Genomic DNA, 23,602 nt, shown 5'->3' with positions numbered 1-23,602 from the left:
AAGGATGTTCATAGTCCACCAAAATTAAGTCATCACGTGATTGTCTTTCTTGCTAATAATTTATTTTAGGTTTTAGCATTTGGTTTCAGACTTTATCTCCTAAGTGCTGCTAAATACTTTTATAGAATTAAACAATGATTGAGAGTGTGTGTGATTTTTTTCTCCTTGTGCTTTGCGTTGATTTCACTCTATCAATTCTTCCTGTCTAATCCTCGGGAGCTCAGTCTCCATAGAAGGGTGAGCCTATTTTCCTCAGAAATGGGAAATTAAACTCCTTAATTCCATGAGAAGTCGGGTAGAAACCGTTTCCCACATTGTACAGGGTGCCTTCGTATCCCCTGTGAGAAAGGGTATTTGTTGGCTCTAATGAGGATTTGTTTCTGAAACCACTGCAGGCCTATTATCGTAAGATTAACGGACATTTAATTGCATCCTAGACGTCGTGGTACAAAGAGCAATTGCTGTTTAAGACTCTAGGGATAGCAGATTTCTCAGTAGAGTAAATGACCAAGACTCCAATCCTGACGTAGTACATGAACTGGACGGTGCAGGAAGAGTTGACATAGCGGACAAAGGAAGGCATCTGAAGATACTTAAGGAAACCATAGGGAAATGAGAGATAATTCACAATGAATTCAGAATGAATTAACCAATAATCCACAAAGGTGGGAATGATTTAGCCACGTAGGAAGCACAGGTGCATACAACGGAAGACGTAGGGATCTCATTTTTCCACGAGCCTGTGTTGTGAAAGAAATACAGTACTCTATGTATTCAAAAAAAATGATCAGTAGTCAACAGATGTGACCAAAGTTTGGTAGTTGACCAGAACTTTGAATGGATTAGTTGGGCAAAGGCATAGAACACTTGGTGCTATAGGTTTTGGAGCATTTAGAATTTAGGGAAAGACTTTCCCCAAGCCATGTGTTGCCAGTAATATCTCTAAGGAGGATGATGCTACTTTAATTTCCAGAAATGGTAGATGCAGCTTCAAAGGATGTTTTGTTTCACAGAGTGTCTTAAGTGTTCCGAGACCCCAGAGCCAAGAGTGCAGAGGGAACAAGGCTGCCATAGTGCTACGCACAATAATTCAAGGTGGTTTGGATATGGAGAAAGGATGGAACCTGGGAAGGAGAGATACAGGGAGACACATTATCAGTGATTGTCTGGGGAGGTGGGGTGCTGAGGGAGTTGGTAGGGTAGTTATTTCCAGTGGTATTGAGTTTTACTTTACGAGTTCTGTTGGGGATGTCCCGATTCCCACCCAGCACAAACTTTGGGTGCAATGTACACCAGGGTCCTTCCTGCCTCTTCCAGCATCTGGGGCTCCAGGCGTCCCAGGGCTGGTGGCTGTGTCCCTCCCATCTCTGCCTCCATCATCCCATGGTTTCTCCTCTGTGTCTGTGTCTCCTCTTCTGTCTCTTACAAGGACACCAGTCATTGGATGCTGGGTGTGTTCCAATCTACTATGACCTCATCTTCTCTTGACTCCATCTGCAAAGATTCTATTTTCAAATAAAGTCTGGTTCACAGGTTCTGGGCTTAGGACTCACACATAATATTTTTAGGGCTGCTGTTTGACCCACTGGAGCAGTGAGAAATCGAGTAAAAAGTATATATTCCGGAGGTTAAGAGTCATTGAGGGAGTCCATCCATGAACCCAAGGTGAGGTAAGTCCTTCCACAGGATGGAAGGTACATGCAGGGGCAGAGAGGGTGTGAGGATTTGTCTTTTCATTGGACAGAGCCCTGTGTTTTCGATTCATTTCCTGGAAACATTAAGTGATGCGCCTCTTGTGCTTATTATACAAGTTCAAAATCCTGTGTCTTTAATTTTTTTTTTTAGAAAGCATGGATTTTGAAGGGAAATGTGCCACAGTGACCAGGATGTATTTGAGGTTAATTAATCCTCCTAGTGGACGAGAAAAGGAAGCCGTAACGAATGGCATGGCGGGTCATGCCTATGGACTCTGGCTTCTGAGTCTCTGCAGTGACTCTCCCTGCTTATTTCAGTTCAACGCTCTTCAGTCAATGTGAATCTTCACCCAAGCGATTGTGATGATGGGATCTCAGGGAATGTCCTGCAGAGCCTGCAGCAGGGGGAACCCACTCACCATGTACGGATCTACAAAGTGATACAGCCCAATGGGTGGATGAACATGTGCACTGCCTTGGTTTGAAGCTTGAAAAAGGCCATAGAACTGGTAAAGTATTTAAAAAAAAAATAAGCAAATCTTTTGCATTCTGGGTGCAAGCAAATACAACACTTGTTTTCCTACGGTGTGTGAAGTGCTTGCAAATACATTAAGGCAATCTTTTCAGTGATGTTCCTGATGTTGCGTGAATGAACATGAATAACGTTCTCCTCCCTTGAGAACGCTGCCCAAGCCCCTGTCCACAGTCTCTGCTGCTCCCTCCTGGAAAGAGCCTCCACGCAAGGCAGGCTGATTAGCAAAGAATCACTCAAAATTCATGTACTAAGAACCCACACGTGAACATGGTGCCTCCTCTGTGTGTGCTGTGGTTGCTGCTGAGGGGTCAGTGTTTCTTTTTTTTTTAAGATTTTATTTATTTGTTCATGAGAAATACAGAGAGAGAGAGAGGCAGAGACATAGGCAGAAGGAGAAGCAGGCTTCCCGCAGGGAGTCCACTGTGGGACTTGATCCCTGGACCTGGGATCATGCCCTGGGCTGAAGGCAGATGCTCAACCAATGAGCCACCCAGGCATCCCAGGGTCAGTGCTGCTTAAGAGGAAACCACCGTGGAGAAATCTACCCTTCAGCAGGGAAGACGCTCCCCACTCTTCTCCCCCACCTCAGCCCAGATGTCCCAGCAAGAGAAACACTGCTAGAGCAGAGAGGACTCAGATACTACTGTGACATCTTCACACAACGGCTGCTGATGTATCTCTTACTCAGATCCATAATGACCAGTGTTCCTTTCTGCCCTAGATTTCTGCTCTTTTGTAGGGATGATTTTGTTATTTGTTTCTGGTAAACTATCTATCATCTATCTATTATCTATCACCTATCTACTATTATCTTTTATCTACTTATCACCTATCTATGTATCATAATCTGTCACCTATCTACATCTATCTTTGTATTCATCTATCTATCTAATCATTCTATCTACTTATCCATCATAACTATCACCTATCTATCCATCCTATCATCTATCCATCCAACCATCGATCCATCACATCTATCAACCATCCATCTACCCATATATCCATCTATCTATCATCTATCATCCATCGATCTATCATCTATCTATCCATCATATCTATTATCTACCTATCTATATATCTATTCATACATTTCATTTTGTTCTCTTACTGAATTGCCCAAGACCCACCACTCTTCCTTCTTTTTCTCTAACAATGTTAGCAAAATAGCCCACAATTAAAAAAAAAAAATACTAAGAACTAGTCAGCAGACCAGAAAGAAAGGAAATACTAAATTGCTTTTTCAAACAAATGGTAAACGTTTCTAGGTGGAAGCCCAGAGATGATTGAAAGTTTCATTAGTGACAGTTTAAGACGTGAGCACTGTGGGCTTCATACATCGTAGTAAAAATGCTTCATGGAGGTGTGTGTGTGCATATGAGAGAAGGAAGTTAACACTAGAAGGAAGGAAGGAAGGAAGGAAGTAAATGAACACTGCAGAAAAAAATGAGAGAAACTAATTGATGATAAAGCGTCCTCATAGGTTCATCACATTGTCTGGGATGCCCATTTTCACAAGACTTCAGGCATTCATTCATTTTGTGTCTTTGAGAGCAAATACCAAAGTAGAGTTAAAAAGTAAAGCATTGTAAGAGCAACAAAAAAGGTAGAAATGCCTTAATTTAAAAATATTTAATCTATCACAAAATGTAAATAGACCCTAATTATAATAAATAGTAGCATTCTAAATAGTACAATGAAAAATAACTCTCCTATTGAGTGGAATTAAAATCCAAATACATGCTAGGTCTATGACATAAACCATAAACACAAAAATAGGTAAAGGTTAAAATTGTAGTTATGAGAAAAGGTGTTATCATGAGAACACTAACAAACAAAGCGAATGCAGGAATATTAGTCTCAAACAAAACAAAACGCAAGGCAGAAATCATGATGAAGGATACTGTGGGGGTATTTCATAATTTAACCAGAAGACATTAATTTATGCATCCATTGGTGACTAATAAAAGAGCTTTGAAATATTTATGGGGCACCTCCCTGGCTTGGTCAGGGGAGCATGGGACTCTTCATCTCAGAGTTGTAGCTTCCAGCTCCACATTGGGTGTAGAAATTACAAAAGAGGAGCGTCCAAATATTTAAATCAAAATTTCACATACTGTAAAGGACAAACGGACATGCTCTTGATGTAGACTATTTTCTACATCATTATGTTATGTTACTATTTTAACATATCTACTGAAGCTGCTGATAGAACAGGAAGGAAATGATTACAAATGGTAAAGATTTGGAGCACCTGGGTGGCTCAGGGTCAGGGCATGATCCAGGATCCTGGGACCTAGTCCCCCATCAGGCTCTCTGTAGGGAGCCTGCTTCTCCCTCTGCCTGTGTCTCTCCCTCTCTCTGTGTGTCTTTCATGAATAAATACATTAAATCTTTTTTTTTAAATGGTAAAGATTCTATGCAAGCCCACGACACATGACTCGCATATACGGTGTGATGTAACCGGCAGCCACACCTTGCACACTCTCTTCAAGCGCACAATGCTGACCAATTGACCAAATGCTGCAACATAAAACAGATGTCACCACGTTGCACACACTGAAAACACCAGGGACATGCACGTTCATCACGGTGCAATTAGCAGAAGTTCCAGAGCAAAAGGACAACTGGAAAAGTCCCAAGTGTCTGTAAATCAAGGGAAACACAATTAACACATGTGTGGGACAAAAGAGATAAACACAGACCATTAGAAAATAGTTTGGATTTAGTGACAATTAACATGTGCCTTTGTGAACGCTTTGTGGTATGCCCCGAACGGAGACGCAGACGGAAAGATAAGCCTTAAGTTGAAACGTGTATCCTATTGGTTAATGCTAAAAACTCACACTACAAATACGAGTCTGAGGAAGCAAGACAAAAAAGCACAACCGGCTGTACTCACAGATGACAGAGGGATGGATGTAAACCGAGGTAAGGGCAGAAAGTAAAAGAACAAAAACAAGAATGAAACTGTGAAACACGGAGTAAAAGTCTGCTCATCCAGAAGAGCGCTGAGGTCTCCTACTTGTCAAAATTAAAAGACTCAAAATTTGATTAACCAAATGCTTCTTGCAGCAATCAGCGGAGGGTGTGTTCAAGAAAAATTAGGGTGAGTTTTGGGAAGAGTGGGAAGACTGGTAACGTACGCTGACCCGTGGCCTTCCCCTCAAACAGCTGCATGGGAGCCAGGAGACCCAGCAGCTCTGCAAGCACCAGAGCTTCTCAAAAAGGTGAACACAACCTCCTGCCTGCATGCTGCCCAGAAATCCTCCATTTGCAGGGCATTTTTTTTTGTAGAGTGACTGGACCATTAGCTTGTTCAGTGAGGAAGCCTCTTTCTGCACATTACTTGTCAGAGGCATTGTCCCCCAGCACGTATGGAGCACATTCTTGGTTAGACATTAGGAAGCCATACAGCGAGTCTCAGTCAATGTGAAGGGATAGAAATTGGGCAATATGTGTGTCTCTGACCACAGTGGAAGCGAACTGGAAATCCACAGCACTGGGGTGTGGGAGTCTTATAGGCAGACGGAGATCAAACATATGCTCATGAGTAACCCAGGGATGAAAGAATAAGTCAAAAGGGAAATGGAAAAGAATCTGAGGTCAATGAACACGAAACCCGCATTCCAAAAATGTATGGGATGGGGCTAGACCAGTGCCTCACAGGCCATTTATCAATGTAAAAATCTATACTCAAAAATAAGACAACCTCAGGGCTCCTGGGAGGCTTAGTCAGTTAAGCATCTGACTACAACCCAGGTCGTATTCTTGAGGTCCCGGGATCGAGTCCCAAAGGAGCTCCCTGCTCAGGAAGGAGTCTGCATCTTCTCCTGCCCTTCCTCCCAGCTCATGCTCCTTCTCAAATAAATAAATTAAATCTTTCAAAACAATAAGACAATCTCAAAATAGTAACATCATCATCTCCCTTCAGATCTAAATTAAGAGAAGGAAATTAAATCCAACCAGAAAGAAGGAAATTATAAGTATTGAAGTGTGAATGGATAAATACATTACTGAAAAACCACACAGAGAAGTCAATGAAGATCAAAGGTGAAGATGAGCAAAATTGTCAAATTTTAGTAAAGCCGACCAGAAAAAGAAAAAAAGGATGACTCAAATTACTGCATAATAATTATAAGATTCTGTTAGTGATTAAACACACATACACAAACTTCCCACATAGAAAAGTCCAGTCCTGATGGCTTCCCTTGTTGAGTTCCGGCAAATATTTTAGAAGAATTGATACAAGAACATCATGAATGTTTCCATAACGAGAACAGGAAAGTCTTCCCGATTTAGCCCATGAGGACACTACGGTGCTGCCACAAACAAGGCCAGGACGCCGCAAGAACACAATAAGCAATATCCCTTAAGAACACATGCACAAAAATGCTCAGTAAAATCTTGCACATTCAAAAAAAAAATCTTGCACATTCAATTCAGCAACATATAAAATGGATTATATGCAGTTTGACCAAATAAGAGACGTAGTAAAGGTCAAATTTCAGAGACACACAGGACATTTTAGCATGTGCCACAAAGGAAGCGCATGTGCGTGATTGGAAGGGGAGTCATCTTAGGGATAGGACTTTTCATATCTGTCAGCACAAGCCTAAAGGCAATGAGGTCTAGTCTGCAAATGGTCCCAGGAAGGTTTCTCCTCCCGTCCTTGGAAACACTCCCCCGGCAGATCCACGAGCTCAGGTCACTATTCCCAGCAGGCAGTGTCTCCTCAAGATTCGTTTTCCTCACGTGGGTACTGAGGTCAGCAAGGTCTGTCTGAGATCGAAACACACAGTGAGGTAAGGAAACGAGTGATGGGATACCACATACGGCACATGTCGTATGAGCGGAATCTATATCCCGAAAGAATCCTTGATCCCCCACATCGACAGATATAAAGAGAAAGTGAGGTTTAGGAGAATCATTTTTTAAACAGATTTTATTTGATTATTTGAGAGAGAGTGAGCAGGACGAGAGAGGGAGAGAGAATGTGAAGCAGACCCCACATCCACCGTGGAGCCTCAAAAGAGGACTAGAAGAACATGACCTGAGCCTAAACCAAGAGTCATATGCTTAACGGACTAAGCCACCCAGGTGCCCCTAGAAGAATATCTTTTAAGGGTATGTAAGAGAGTATGGATGTGGATATTTAAGAAGCAATACTCAATGGGGACACCTGGGTGGCTCAATTCGTTTAGAATCTGACTCTTGATTTTGGCTCAGGTCAGGATCTCGGGGTCTTGGGATTGAGCCCTGGGTCTGACCCTGTGCTAAGCACAGAGTCGGCTTGTTCCTCTCCCTATGCTCTTCCCCTGGCTCTCGCTCCCTCTCTCCGAATCAAATAAATAAATAAATTGTTTAAATAGAAAAAAAAAAAGGAAAACCAATGTGAAATGGCCGGCCCAATCAAAACATCTTATAAAACGTTCACAGTAGATATTTTTTATCATCAGCTAATAGAGCCATAGAGTTTACAGATAACTGTCTGAGCTGAAATGTAAACCACTAACTATATTTAAAAGTATACCCCCAAGATGGCTTTTCATCATGAAGATACTCCACCCCACACATGAGACATGTAAATATTAATCACACGTGGGAGATTCTCAATGTTTGATGAAGATAGAAAAGTTTTATAATGTGCTGGCCAAAAATGTGGAGAAGTCAAAGAAATAAAACTCTTCCTACATTTTTTAGAGGACGGCACTGATTGATTCAACCCCTTAGAGGATGCTCCCTATGACTTCAATGGTCAGAATTCACTCTAAATGTGCCCCAAAATGTTAGTGTAAAGACAAACACTGCAGCATGGTTTGAAGGACCCAAAGGTTATATAGTAAGTTTAATTTCTGCATGATTAGGTTCAATACATTATACCACACCAATTTCATAGAGTAATATGCAGACCTTAAAGAAAAATGAGGGTGATTTGTGTTTGTTGATATAAAAAGATGTAATATGCGTATAGGCATCCCAAGGACAAAATGGAAATGTATTGTGAAGAATGTGATATTATATGTGAATAGATGGCCAAGGATGTTTTCCAAGTGATTGATTTTTAGGAAAAGCCCTGGTGCCTCAACCACAGGAACAGGACTTCTTTTCAATTGGAAATCACTGTTATGTTCTACCTTAATGTGCTTCATATATTAATTATTTTTTTTAAAGCCATTATTAGTCCAATTGCTAAATTAAAGGGGGAAGGTGAGTGGGGAGTGAGGTGTGAATATAATTGGACCATACGAAAAAATACAAATAAAGAAGTAACAAGAGCCAAACGTAAAAACTAGACACATAAAGTAAAAGATGAAAAAAAAAAAAAAAACAAGTATTCAACCTCAGCTATCCCAATAAATACGCAGAAGATAAATTTTCCTGTCAAAGATACACTGACAGGTAAGACAGTAAAGATAAAAATCTATCTGTGTGCTTTCAAAATGATGCTCGCTAAAAAAATTTTTTACAAGGGAAAACAGTGAAATTAAGACATGAGAAAAGATCCAAAGTCAATGCAAACTTTCAAGAAAGGTTGAGTGGTACTATCAGGAGCAGAAGAAACAGAATTGAGGTTTCAAAGGAGGACCCAGTCATTGTGGTTATTGAGGCCTGGAGGGTATGTCCTAGGAACGTCAGTGTCGCATGGAGATGAGCCAGAAGAGCCTCTGCTGTTTCCTGGTTTTGAACATGGCATGGAGGGATGTCTGATACTCAGAGCCACCGCAGCCACTTTGAGGACCACAGAACGAAAACCAGAAAGGCAAGAGCATCGCCAAGTAAATGACCAATATCCCTGGATGGTCGGGCTGCTCAGTTAACAGAGCCTAGAAGACTCTTCTTGCCTCTTCCTCCTTACGCAAAATACATCAACCCCTCATTGTGCAAGTTGCTTTTATTTGGGTATATTTTTAATTGTGAATGCATCTAGGCCGCTGCTTTATTTTTTGGGGAAAACAAACCCTGGTCTATGGGAAAAAATATAAAGCACTTTTTTTGTGTACAAAACAATATATCCAATGGATAACTTCAAAATCTGGTGAAAGGGGCACCTGGGTGGCTCCGTGGTTGAGGGTCTGCCTTTGGCTCAGGTCGCGATCCTGGGGTTTCTGGGATTGAGTCCCACATCGGTTCCCTGCAGGGAGACCATGCTTCTCCTTCTGCTTGTGTCTCTGTGTCTCTCATGAATAAATAAATAAAATTTAACAAATCTGGCTGAGATAACCACAAAGAAAATCATTTAAAAAAAAAAAAGCTGGTGATATTACCCAACTATGGATATATTCAAGAACTTGAATGATGTCAAAGTCATTGTGTTAAGAACAAGTCAAGCTCGAGAGGTCATCTCGTTGATGACTCCTCCTACAAAATATTCTCAAAGTGACAAAACTAGAGAGAAGGGGAAGACATTTGTGATAGGAAGGGATGAGGGATGGCAGGGAGGAGGTGGGGATGGTGTCACTGTAAACAGGAGGCTGTATGGTGGTGGAAGAGTTCTGTACCTTGATGGTGTTGGCTTCTCCATCCACTTGTGTGGACAAAATGGCACCGAACGAGAAACACCTGCTGTATTAATGCCAGCTTCGGGGTTTTGATAGCGTGCTATAGTTACATCCGACGTAACCAATGTGGAAACCAGGTGAAGGGCACACAGGACTTCTCCATATTGTTTTTGCAAATACCTAGGACTCTATGCTTATCCCCAAATCAAAAAAATATATATATGAATAAAAGAATGTGACCTTTGCTGTATCTTGTCAGAGATTAAACTTAATGTCCTAAATAATGGAGTTTTCTTGTCATTTTCTGATACCACTGAAGAAGAAATAAAAGCTAATGGCACATTGTGTTGTCTTATAAATACTCTGATGCTCTGTGCTACACGTACTCTACTTAACTTCTTACGTTTAGGTATTTTTAAATGTCTACAACATGGGACACTTTTGTTTAGAGTTTATGCTTCTCGTGGAAATAAAATTCCAGATTCTGAAGAACTCACTAACTCATTAATAGCATTGTTTATCATCACCTGCAACTACTATAACAAATCATCTCGATTTCAGATTTTCTTTTCCTATCTCAGATGAACCCGCTTCGCATTTGCTTTTTTTGTTTCCCATCCTCCCGTCTTTCTGTACTTCCTCCTCAAACTGTTTCTTTTAGTTATTTCCTAAATAATAGACACAGACCATATATCTGTGTTTGCACCAACTATCTTATGTGTGTGTGATGATTCCCCTGATTTAACACTTCAGCAGGACTCAGTAGTCTGGAAATTAAAGTATCGGTTAACTTTAAAAACACGGTCGACACAGGCGTTTAGGGTTCACAGCAGCAACAGGGAATACAAAGAAAAAAACATTTCTTCAGAGTAGAAACATGTTGATAATCTAGCTTTCTTTGTTAACATTTAAAAGTGGTATAAACATTGTGGGAAACAGTGTCTGATTGAGTTTTTATTTAATGTTGTAGAAGAAACTACTATACATAGCTCTCTACAATGTCTTCATTAGTGGATAATGTGAAAAAAAACCTTCAAAATAAAAACAAAATCTTGCAACTTCATTGCTGATTAACTATCTTAAGCAAGAAGGCAGCATAATAAAATTCAATTTGGACCACTATTAACACTGGGTGGAATTTAATTGGGAGGCAAACTAAATCCTGGATTATTGTTTCCATCTAAAATACGTGAGCTTGGTGGTTTTGTTAAAATGTAAATGCACGGTGGCTTTTATTATTTGTTTTAAGAGCAGAAAAATAAAAATCAAGAAGCATAGATTTTCAAGTATACAGAATAAAAGTTAATCACAAGTAGGCACAGTTTTCTCCTCCAAATTAAAATATATTCCTAGAAAGTAATTCTTTTTTTTTTTTTTTAAGATTTTTTTTCATTCATTCATTTGACAGGGAGAGACAGAGTACAACCAGGAGGTTCAGAAGAGGGAGGAGAACTGCTGAACAAGGACTTGATTTCAGAACCCTGAGATCATGACCTGAGGTGAGGGCAGACCTTGGACCTACTGAACCACCCAGGCGTCTCAAAAGCAAAGTTATTCTAACGCATATTTAATAAATACAAGATGATAAGCAATTCTTTATGAAGCAGGTATAATAAAAATAACTTACATTGCTAGAGTAAATTTGTAGTTTTCTAGCATTTATTTATTTTATTTTTTTTCTAGCATTTATTTTAAAAGTACATTTTTCAAATGATCATGTGGCATTATAGGTAAGTGCATTTTTGGACGGTTTCTACATCAAATTAGTCAAGGTTTTCAGGATACTTTTGTAGAACCACGAGACAACAATATACTTCTTACATTCATCTGTTAGTAGTAGCCTTGCATCTGTAACACCACAATGTCACAATTTGGTCTCTGCTTAAGCTAGACTCAATGGGCTGTGGATGCCAGGACATCAGGCACTATTAAAACTCTCAAAGTGGGGGAATTCCCTAAACAACATGGCTGTCAAAGAGACCTTTCCAAATAATTGTTGGGGCCTACAAAATGTGGAGTAGCTGGGGCATTGAGGACTTAGATGCATCTTTAGTCTCACTTCCCTTGTGTGTCCTAGGCAAAGTTTGGGCAACCGACACGTCTGGCATCCAGGACATTCAGGCAACAGGGGGACCCTCAGAGACAGTTTCTCCTCAGCTCTGAATTAGTATGCTAGAGCTCCCTCATAGCTGAGAAGCCAAGAGGGAAATAGACACAGGTAGATTCCTCACCCCCACCCCCCCCAAGGCTAAGCCGGGAAAAGTGTGATGACACCTGGGAACACAGCGATGTTGCCCAGGTGCACCTGGAGACTAGAGAGGTCACTCGACTCAATTAGTACATAAAAACACGATGTTTCCTAAATGGGGTTACTATGAAGAATATAAGGGTCTACTTTTGCAAACCTGCTAATACAATCCATTAATCGAGTGGACAGAGAAAGCCAAACGATTCTACCAAAAGACATGGAAAATGTATTTGAAAATAATTATGCAGCCAATACAAGAAGGAAATAATAAAACAATGCATAAAATAAGCAAAAAAAACAAAATTCAAATAACAGAAGCACACTTCTAAAACCAATACCAATATGAGAGTAAAAAGCAGGTAGGAGAGTGCCTTCCATTGGCATTATTATGCAATAATTTTTTGAAGATTCTTGAAAATGCAGTGAGGAGTAAATGTAAATGCATTACAATGACTGGACAAGGAAAGATGAAATGAGAGCTCTTTAGTTGATAGTATGACTGCGTACCTGAGAAAATCAATTAAAAACCTTTGAGAAGGGGACTCCTGGGTGGCTCAGCAGTTGAGCATCTGCCTTTGACTCAGCTCGTGATCCTGGGATGGAGTCCTACATCGGGCTCCCCACAAGGAGCCTGCTTCTCCTTCTGCCTATGTCTCTGCCTCCTCTCTCTCTGTGTCTCTCATGAATAAATAAATAAAATCTCAAAAAAAAAAAAAAAAAAACTATGAGATGGTATAAAGTGATTTAGTAAAGTTGCTGAATACAAAGTAAATAAACAAAAATTCTTAGTTTTTACCTCTACTGCCAGTAAGTACCTAGAAAGCAATGTAGACATCCTCCATTCTAAATCCAATAATTGTAAAAAAAAATTTGGAAGTGCATTTAATTAAAAAAATGACATTAGGAAGAAGCATATCACATTTTTTTTTTACAATTACTGGTTTATTATGAAATATAAATGAACAGCCAGATGAGGAGGTTCATAGGAAAAGATCTCCAAGGGTCCTTAAAACAGCACCTTGTCTTATTTGTGGAATTGGGATACACCATCCTCTTGGCACGTGGCTGGGTTCACCAACTCAGGAGCTCTCTGAACTCCACCATTTAGGGCTTTTTAAAAAAGATTTTATTTATTTATTAATGAAAGACATACAGAGAGAGAGAGAGAGGCAGAGACACAGGCAGAGGGAGAAGCAGGCTCCATGCGGGGAGCGTGACGTGGGACTAGATCCCAAGTCTCCAGGATCTCACCCTGGGCTGAAGGCAACTAAACCACTGGGCCACCGGGGCTGCCCCATTTAGGGCTTTTAATGGATGTTACATAATATAGACATGAGTAATTAAATCATTGGTAATTCAACCTCCAGCCCAGCCCATCTACCCTCCCAGGAGGTCAAGAATGAGGCTGAAAATTCCAAAAGAAGCCTATCACATCTTACAAGATCTGAGCAAATGGAAGTACTTGCTATACTGTTGTTTTCTTCTTTAAAGTAATCTCCATATCCAAAGTCGGGCTCCAACTCATGACTCTGAGATAAAAAGTCGCATGCTGTTCCAAGGGAGTCAGGCTCCCCGGTACATGCTAGCTGGTATGACCTAGCTCTGCGTTGCATGCATCACTCAACTAGAAATGTATGGTTGCTCATAATATTTTTTGCAATCTTTAAAAAGGTGTATGAGCAAAACTGCAATTTAAGCTTACCTCTCTTGTTCACTGTGGGGTGAGCTATACAGGTTAGCTCTGACAGGGGAGGGCAAGGTGGTAACAGAAAATCAGTACAGGGGCCCCTGGATGGCTCAGTGGGTTGTGTCTGCCTTCGTCTCAGGTCATGATCCCACGGTCCTGGAATCCAGTCCTATGTCAGGCTCCCTGCTCATGGGGAGCCCGCTTCTCCCTCTCCCTCTGCCTGCCATTCCCCTTCTTGTACTCTCTCTGTCAAATAAATAAATAAAATCTTTACAAAAAACACCCCAAAACTCAGTACAGAACCAGGACAAGCCTTCTTCTTTCTTCCTTTCCGCCGCATGTCCCTCCATCTTGTCTTCTCACCTTTCTTCTTTCCTTCTCAACATTAACAAAACCAAAAGAGAGAATACGCAAAACCTCAGTAACTAAGTTTGCTAATTAAACAATTCATGCAACAGAAAGCATAAAATGACAGGTTGAAATCAGAATACTGGAAAAAATATATTTTAGGGTAACGGGTGCATTTTTGTTCTTGTCGTCTTCTTACTCTTTTTTTAGCCTTCTTTATTATTTCAACATTGAAATATAGTTGCTGTATGACGTGGTATTAGTTTTAAGTGTACAGCACAGAGAGAGAGAGGGAAAGAGAGACCAAGACAGAAAGAAAGATCATCAAGAGCCATTGAGACAAGAGTAGAAAGAGTAAGAACAAGCTATTGTGTGGGATCCCTGGGTGGTGCAGCGGTTTGGCACCTGCCTTTGGCCCAGGGCGCGATCCTGGAGACCCGGGATCGAATCCCACGTCGGGCTCCCGGTGCATGGGGCCTGCTTCTCCCTCTACCTATGTCTCTGCCTCTCTCTCTGTCTCTCTCTCTCTCTCTGTGTGACTATCATAAATAAAAATTTAAAAAATAAAAATAAAAAATAAAAAAAAAGAACAAGCTATTGTGGAAAGAGACCCGAAAGTCACTGAACAAAACAAGCAAAAAGAAAGAAAAAATCCTCTACACCTTTCAATGTACACACAGGAGACCAGGATGCAGAGCGGGAGTTGTCCATCTTAAATGCTCAGGTGCTGTCTCATGAAAGACATGCAATGTTGTTTTTATATCATCGTTTTCGTGGAGTAGAAGTTCCACTGAACTACGGAAACACGAACCACCTGTTTCCAAAGCATTTGCCAGGCTCACTATTCTATCCTAAGTAATACGACCAATAGTTCACTGATCACCTTTTCTGGCTCGGGCACGCTCTGCGGAGCTTTATACAGGGTCCCAGCACCATCCATCTCCTAACTGGCTAACTAGCCAACCTCGCCACTAAATCCAGAGCAGAACTAGACAGACAGGAGGAGCAGAAGGCATATTGCAGGAAACTCAAAGGCCACGACGCAAGACACAACGAAGGAGATGCTCCTGCTGAGAATAGCCAGGGGGTTGCCCACCTGCCCCTTTATGGCCACACTCTGGACTTGAGTGAACACAGCAGCTGGAAATGACTTTGAATAAGGAACTCAAAGAAATCCCAAGGACCCGCAAAGCCTTTGAGAGACATTGCTCAGCTCCTTTGAGAACTGTCTTCATGAGAGCCCTAAGAAACTCCACAGACAGGGTGGTTTACACAGCACGTGTTATATCACCATTCTGGAAAGCACTGGTCTTCATGTAGCTGGTGTCCAGGGAAGTTTCTCCTCCTGCTGTATATATGGAGGCTTCTAGCACTGTCCTCATGTGGTAGAGACAGGTGCCTCTTTTTATAAGGACATTAATTGGGCAGCCCGGGTGGCTCTGCGGTTTAGCGCTGCCTTCAGCCCGAGGCCTGATCCTGGAGACCCAGGATCGAGTCCCACATCAGGCTCCCTGCATGGAGCCTGCTTCTCTCTCTGCCTGTGTCTCTGCCTCTCTCTCTATCTGTCTATGTCTCTCATGAATAAATAAATAAAATCTTAAAAAAAAAGAAGGACATTAATCCTATAGGATTGGGGCTGCCCCACTCTGATCTTGTTTCTCCTAAATAAGATGGCCTCATCTCCAAAGGAGCCATACCGGGAGTTAGGGTTTAACAGACGAATCTGGGTGGGAGCACACATACTCTGTCCGTAACACAGGTCGTTCTCACCACTGACGGCGGATTTTCCACAGGTAGAGACATAATGTAGCTTTTCTACTCTTTGCTGTGCACACAGCGAGTACTCATCAACATAGGCACAGATATAAAGGATGCCCAAGGAACAGCCAAGGTGTAGAAAGAACTCTAAGTATTCCAAACACTTTGGAAGAGGAGGGACCTTTGGTCTTTGATCTCCAAAGAGATCAAGGACACAGGTGGTCGGCGAGCATGGCAGGAGGTAGTCGCAGAGTTGTCATAGGATGGATTCAATAAAGACACGCAACACAGATGAACAGAAGTCTGGGAATAGGACAGCTGGGTGAATGGGAAGCACATTCTCTGCAGTAGCACCGCCAAGTGTCCGGATGAAATGCGTCTGGTGCCATGAATGTGGGAGTGAGGACAAACGCTCCACAGAAAGGCTCCTGAGCAAGTCTGTAGGTTCCAGGGATATCCACACCTCTTTTACAAGTCAACACGGCTCCGTACTCTCCATGCATTTTATGGGTATTTCTATTGACCCACTTAAGACGACAGGCTTCTTGAGTGATACACTACAACCTGCCCATCCTCTCATTACCGAATCAGTGCTCCGAGATGCAACCTACGTTAGTGGACACAAATGTTATCTGCATCTGATTCCAAATTGTGTGGAATAGTTAGATTCACCATCAAGCATCTTCCTTTTGCACGCCTTTTCATTTTTCACTCATTTCATTTTGATCTTCCTTTTGAAGATCATCCTTTTATATTTTACCAACCCTGCTCTTTACTCTTCTTTCCAATGAGGCCTTTGAACAGGAAACAGCGCAACAGCAGAATTCAAGTAACACTATGCTTTATAGGAAGTTTCAAAGACTTGAATCACCACTTGCAATTAGATAAAAAACGTAATCAGAGAAAAATCAGCTTCCTTGGATTTGTTCTGAATCAGGAGCTCCGTCTTTCAAATTAAACTATGATAATGGCTCCAGGGACCCGGGATTGAGTCTCACGTCAGGCTTCCTGCATGGAGCCTGCTTCTCCCTCTGCCTGTGTCTCTGCCTCTCTCTCTGTGTCTCTCATGAATAAATAAATAACATCTTTAAAAAAAAAATGGTTCCAGGGGTTCATGTCTTCATCATTAACAGATCTGTAAATAATTCCTGGGTGTGTTCCAGGGCGTGCAGGTTGCAGTGTTAGGTACATGGATGTCACTGAAGCATGCAAGATTGTCGACGTCATGAACAGACTTATAAAAATGCAAGGGGAAGTACCATATTTGAAAACCTAAGTAGCATTTGTAGGCACACATGCTGGGACAGAATCAGGAAGGAATCTTGACTATTTGCCCACAGAAGTTCTAGGGTAGAGTTCTATGGAGGAACCCGTATACGGCCTCTAAAACAGGATGGGCTGCTTTCCATTTGGCTATTGTATAACTGGGTCCCTGTATCTGCATGCAGGCATTAAGTGTGCTGTGCGTGTGTGTGTGGTATATGTGTGCATGTATCTGTGTGTGTACATGTGCATGTACCTGTGGAGTGTGTGATGTGAATGTGTGTGATATATGTATGTATGCATGTTTGTGCATGTGGAGTGTGTATGTGCATTTCTGTGGTATATGTGAGCATGCAGGTTTGTGTGTGCATTTGCTCACGTGTGGAACTTGTATGTGCATTGTGTAGTACATGTGTGTATGTGTTTCTTTGTGCATGCATGTGTGGGGTGTACATGTCTGTGGTATACATGTGCATGCATGTTTGTGTGTGCATGTACTTAGAGTTTGCATGTGCATGGTATATGCATGCATGCATGTTTGTGTGTGCATGCATGTGTGTGGAGTTTGTGTGTGCTTCTGTGTGGTATACACATGCATGTATGTATGTGCATGTATGTGCAGAGTGTGTGTGCCTATGGCATACGTGTGCATGTATGTGTGTGCATGAGTTTGCATGTGCATGGCATACGCGTGCATGTGTACTTGTGTGGCCCCTGTTGCATGTGTGTGGTATAGGTGTGTGCATGTTTGTGTGCACAGGTCCATGTACGTATGGGGCATGTATGTGCATGTGCGGGGCATATGTGTGCATGCTTGTTTGCACATGTGTATGCAGGCGTAGAGACCAGTTCCCTTTGTACATTACAGGGAAAAGCATTACATGTTTTCTGGGGAGAGACGCATAAGAGAACTTCCACCATTTGTGTGCGGGTTGCGGGCCCAGCTTCCACCCTACCCGGCTCTGGCGTTAGCACAGCTGAAGCAGTGCAGCTGCAGAGTCACAAGCCCTATCCAATGGCTTTTCCCTAAATGTGCACAAACTAAGGCTGGACCAGTGGACTAAAGCATAATGCTTGTTTTGTTCTTATTGCTGTGTGTTTTTTTACCACCTCTTTTTGTCTCCTCTGGACTTAAAGTCCAATACGTTGACTCATGCTGCAAAAAAAAGTCACTGAACGTTTGTCCAAGCAAAAGCGATACGGTCACTTCAATGATAAACGGAAAATACAGGAATGGATGCACCTTGCCTCGAAATCAGCTACCATCTAAGGCAGGACACAGGCATGATTAGTCTCCATACCTGTCAGAGGCTAAGTGATGGTGAGGTGACCCAGAATAATATTCATTTATGCTTGTGGATTATGAGGTCAGAGGCGGGTAATGTGTGCATATGCTGGGGCTGCTGACGCCAAAAATAATCTCTTCTGTGCTTCTGCTTGTTTCTTTCATCACCACGGAAGAAACCTGAAGAGGAAAGGCATTTTCATCAACCAACCGTCTTTGGTTTTGGGGGGCGATGCTGCCTGTGACTTCACGACGTGGAGAAAACCTCTGGCCACCAGCGTGGATGTGTGACTTAGCCAGGACTCTGAACGGCTGCCATCAGGAGCTCATTCTGGCCGACGAAGCAGAGAGATGTTTATTGAAAGAGGTTGCACAGATCTCCAAGATTTGGGGAAGAGCCAAGGACCAGATTACAGGAAAATCTTCCAGGGACGACGTCCAATATAAGCTTATGAATTGGTCTGGTGGAGACATCGCCACAGAGACTTGGCAGGTTGCTCCTAACTCTCATGCCACCCGGTCTGTGATGCCGAGCCTTAAGTCAAGGTCGCGAATGCCTCCTGGTGTAGCTGTCATCTTGAACATCTGCACACCCACTGGTGCCATCCACATGCATAAAAAGGATTCTGGTTGGAGGACCCTGCATCACTGGTTTAGGTCCCAGCTGCAAGGGAAGCTGGAAACTTGAAATTTGAGGATTTATAGGAGACTCATAAAGTAAGAAATATGCCAGACATGACAGGGGAGCGCCAACCAAGTCCAAGATAACCAAACCAAAGATAAAAATCCTCCACGGAAGAATTTTTTTGGATGCATTGGGCGACGTCCTGATTAATGAATGCCTTCCCTTGTTCTGCAGAAATACTATCTGAGTTATGGTTGGCTCTTTGTTGGCTCTATGTCGGCTCATTGTTGACAACAATGGGTAGGTGTACACGGAATGGGAAGAATCATCCCTGGGTGGGTTTGATGACGACCAGTCAAATATAGGGCCCTGCCTGCCTAATTAGGTTACTAAAGAATGATCCCGCAGTACCCCATGTTGTATCACAGAGCTTCGTCTAAACACGACTTGGAAGCAAGGGGTAGCGGCCTACTACGAGGAAGAAACAAAATAGATTCAAAGATGGACGTGGTCGTCTTACTGGAAACATAGGAATAATGAACTACTTTTCCTCTAGGGGATTTGCGGCTGAACGAACGTTTTCGAGATGAAAAGAAAAAAAAAAATCTACTTCTCTTTGGAAAGGACTGACGTCCTTCATCGTGCGCAATGATGGAGTGGGACGTTCGCAAGAAAAGTAAGAGTCTTCCAGGTGAAGAGAAAAAGCGACTAATCCAGTTTCTCGGGAAACAGAAGCTTCGAAGGGAATGCAGCCAGTGCAATTCGGGGCTACACGCTTCTCTTAGTTCCTTAAACTTCTAGTACTTGAAAACGTCGGATGGCTTGTGTCCCGGACCCAAGTGTTCATCAGAGAAATTTCCTCGGGAACAGGGCGGCGAGCGGTGAGCGATAAATCCCTATCTGCTTACCACCTCTTCGTCACCGAGTTTTTTTCCAAAAACTCAGTGCTAGGGTATCCCTGGGTGGCTCAGTGGTTGAGCGTCTGCCTTCGGCTCAGGGCGTGATCACGGGGTCCAGGGATCGAGTCCCACGTAGGGCTCCCTGCGTGGAGCCTGCTTCTCCCTCCTCCTGTGTCTCTGCCTCTCTCTCTCTCTCTCTGTCTCTCATAAATAAATAAATAATCTTTAAAAAAAAAAAAAAAAAACTCAATCCTAACTGTTGGAGGAGAGACGCCAAACATCAGCACACATTTCCGCCGGATGACTTATTGAGGGTCAGGTTAACTGGAACCGGAGACCGTCAGCAGTTACCGAATTGTAAACGACTTGGCTTTGCTGGTTCAATCCATGCAGTAAAGAGGGAAAAAAACAAACTTCTACCACCATTTGATGGATTGCAAGGAGGTCAGCGCACCCCCCTCCCCCAATCCCCACCTGGCTACTCCCCCTTTGGATTTATAGCTGGTCTCAGACAAAGCCATTGGCCCCGACCTTGGCACTAATGCGTGTCTCTCGCACGTCTGCATGTGCTCGGTAGAGCTTCAGGATTGCGGTGTGATGGAAACACACCATGATTCTGACAATGCACATCCCGCCCTACTCTCTCCAACCTCACGTCTTCCCCGTGTGTGTTGGGACTTCTGAGTATATGTCACTGCCTTTGTCACCATGACACCCACCGCCTTGGTCCTGACCGGACGACTCTGGCTGAAGGCACCTGTCTTCCTTCTCCAGGTCCTCCCAGTCTAGGGTTCGGGTTGGCCATGCCAACAACCCAAATCCAAGCCCTCAACTGCCCCACATTCTGCTTCTTTCCAGGTAGCACATTTTAATCATTTTGAAATGAGGGTATTGGGTTCTTCAGAAGCAGTATCCAAAAGGGAACCTTAGATAGACTCCATGGAGCTCTGTCAGTTGTGGGGCTCAGGGTCCTCAGCTCTCATCCTGGGGGATGCCCATCACTCCTTCCTGAAGATGAAGCAGCTCGTGGCGAGAGGAGGATGCTCCTGGCTCAATGCCCCTGAATACTACAGGGGGCATCTGAGATCATTTATGTTGGCCACGTTGCAATAACGTGAAATGATAAAGTCAGAGTAACTTTCAAATACCCTGACTACAGTAATAGATTGTATTAAAAATGTTACCGTTTTATCACATAAATAATACAAAATCATTGATGAAACAGTTTGCTTTTTTTTTTTTCATACTAAATATTGAAGAGTAGGATTGTCTTAAATAATGCCAGAAAAGAGGGCACTTGGGTGGCACATTCAGGTAAGTGACCGACTCGTGATTTGGGCTCAAGTTGGGATTTCAGGATTGGAGATCGAGCCTCACATCGGGCTCTATGCTCATCAGGGAGTCTGCTGGAGATTCTCTGTGTCTCCATCTCTTTCTTCCTGCAATACATGCTCAGTCGCTCACTCTCAAATAAATAGATAAATCCAAAAAAAATAATACTGCCAGAAAAGAACCGTTGGAAAAAAGAAATGTGTCTCCTCCACTGGCAAATAATATGCTTACTTATCATTGCCATGTTTTTATTTACTGTTATAAAACTAGTTCTAAAGCATCTTATGATTTTTGCAAGGTCAGAAATGGATTTGTAGGGCAGGGGGAGCTGAAAAAATCAAGAAGGAGGGAAGGAAGAGTTTTAGGAAATCAACGTGGGTCATGTGTTAATACAACTAGATTACACATCCATTTCACTGAATGATAATGTTGTGAAGCAGTCGTGTTCTCGTGACACATAAATTTGAAGAAATATTGTTTGCCAACTATTTAAAATGATAATTTCTGAACATTCAAGGCAAGCTCATGGTGGAGATTTTTATACATGCAGAGCAATATAGAGAATGAAATTCAGAGGCATTTTGGCTCCATCCTCAAACAACAGCCCTTGTCATTTATGTATTTCTAGACTTACATTACAGATACTGAAGGATAGGATTATTTGCAATATTTTTGAAGAGCATTAAATAGAGCATCAGGATCCAAGTAATTGTTTAAAGGCTGGAAAGAAACGAGTATGTACTACTGTATGGTGCATCTTTAAAGAAAAGAGTCAATATCTTAAAACATTAAACAGAGGCATCAACAATTCATTTAGCGGTGGATGTGGGTGGATCATGTTTTTCAACAATTACATATCCGATACACAGAGGGATGCGGAGATGTAACCATTTCAATGAGTCATTTTTTTTATTTGGGGCTCTTGGCTCTAGTAAATTCCACAAACAGAATAAAAAAGGTTTAATCGTAGATTGTCATCATTGGGGTAGCAAAGGTTTAACAGTAGATGGTCACTCAAGACTTAGACCAATAAATTAGCACTTGCGAGGATTCCTATAGCAGAGTATTTAAATGACCATCTAGAATGGAGACTTCCCCCCCGTTTCAGATTCCCAAGCCACATGGCTGATGGCAGGCGGAAAAGAGACGCCAAAATGGCCAACTGTAAATATGCATATTTTTAGAAGACCTGTCCTGAGGAGTTTGTCTAGGGCTGGGAAGGTGCATGGGGCTCGAATGGGCCATCCTATCAAGATACTTCCATTGTGGTTGCTCAAGGACTCGGTGCCACTGGACTGACCAACCCACTTAAACCTTTTAAAATAAGGCTCTGTTTGTGGGAAAGAATATCTATCATCCTTTGTTTTTCTCTAATATCTTCTACATCTCCCCATTGCATGGTGCATGGAGTTCAAACATTTTTATATTTAGAGTCTTGCAGTTTTGTGCTGACTAGATCGTGCAAGCAACACATATTTCCAGGCATTTTTTTTTCTTCTCCCCAAACCCACTGGTGTGATCTCTAACACAGCCTGAATGTGTCGATCTTAAACCTCTACAATCCCGCGATGCCTCCCTGCTTTTCTGCCTCCACTCCTGAGACGTGCTATCAGTGCCTGGAACAAATCTGTGTGTCAAGGACTCATGGTACGTAGAATAGTCAACTGTCCCAAAATGTCCATGCCCGATTTCCCAGAACCTATGGGAAATGTGTCAGCCAGGCTAACACAGCAAAGGAGAATTAAGGCCGCAGGTGGAATTAAGGTTGCTAATCAACTGGCCTTGGCATTGTTGATTATCTGGATTGGTCCATGATGACCATAAAGGGCCTTCATGAAGAATCTGGATGAGTAAGAGTCATTGATGAGTAACCGCTGAGGGCAATGGAGGAATGGACTCGGTGTCAAGGAATGTGAAGGTCTCTAGATACTGGAAAGGCAAGACATGTTTTTTTCTACTAAAATGTGCAGAAGAAACACAGCCTTGTGGATGGATTGATTTAGCCCAATAAGAAATGCATCCAATTTTGAACTCGAGAACTGCATTCTAGTGTTTTTTAAAGACATTTGATAAGGAACACCTGGGTGGCTCAGTAGGTGAAGTACCTGCCTTCAGCTCAGGTCATGATCCCAGAGTCGAGGGATGGAGCCTGGTGCCAAGCTCCCTGCCTGACCCGGAGTCTGCTTCTTCCTCTGTCTCTGCCCCTCCCCCTGCTCATGCTCTCTGTCTCTCAAAAAATAAAATAAAATAAATTCTTAAGAAAACTAAAGGCACTCAATAACTTGGTGGAAATTTGTTACAGCAGCAATTGGGAACCGATACACACTAAAGCTTCCTCTGACTAATTCTCGCCTTGACTTTGACTGGGATGTGTCCTACTACGTTTTATATGTGTTTTAACTCTCTGTACTTTCTTTAAAAAAGGGGGG

At 42.3% G+C, this 23,602-nt stretch overlaps 3 long non-coding RNA genes across 3 annotated transcripts in view; 1 reads left to right on the top strand and 2 right to left on the bottom strand.

Moving 5' to 3' along the window:
- The window catches only part of LOC144307979 (uncharacterized), a 155,539-nt gene that overhangs the window by 76,893 nt on the left and 55,044 nt on the right, over positions 1 to 23,602 (bottom strand). The window lies entirely within an intron of this gene.
- Positions 944 to 1,519, bottom strand: LOC144309165 (uncharacterized). Its single transcript, XR_013375252.1, has 2 exons — positions 1,230 to 1,519; positions 944 to 1,124 (listed from the first exon to the last, which is right to left on the bottom strand). It is a non-coding gene; the product is annotated as an uncharacterized LOC144309165 (long non-coding RNA).
- On the top strand, positions 1,512 to 11,359 carry LOC144309164 (uncharacterized). Its single transcript, XR_013375251.1, has 3 exons — positions 1,512 to 1,670; positions 1,846 to 2,203; positions 11,137 to 11,359. It is a non-coding gene; the product is annotated as an uncharacterized LOC144309164 (long non-coding RNA).

The sequence above is a fragment of the Canis aureus genome, chromosome X (genome assembly GCF_053574225.1).
Source record: "Canis aureus isolate CA01 chromosome X, VMU_Caureus_v.1.0, whole genome shotgun sequence".
Classification (NCBI taxonomy): Eukaryota; Metazoa; Chordata; class Mammalia; order Carnivora; family Canidae; genus Canis; species Canis aureus.
Note: the sequence above shows the minus strand (reverse complement) of the source record. Positions and strands in the feature narration are given on the sequence as shown.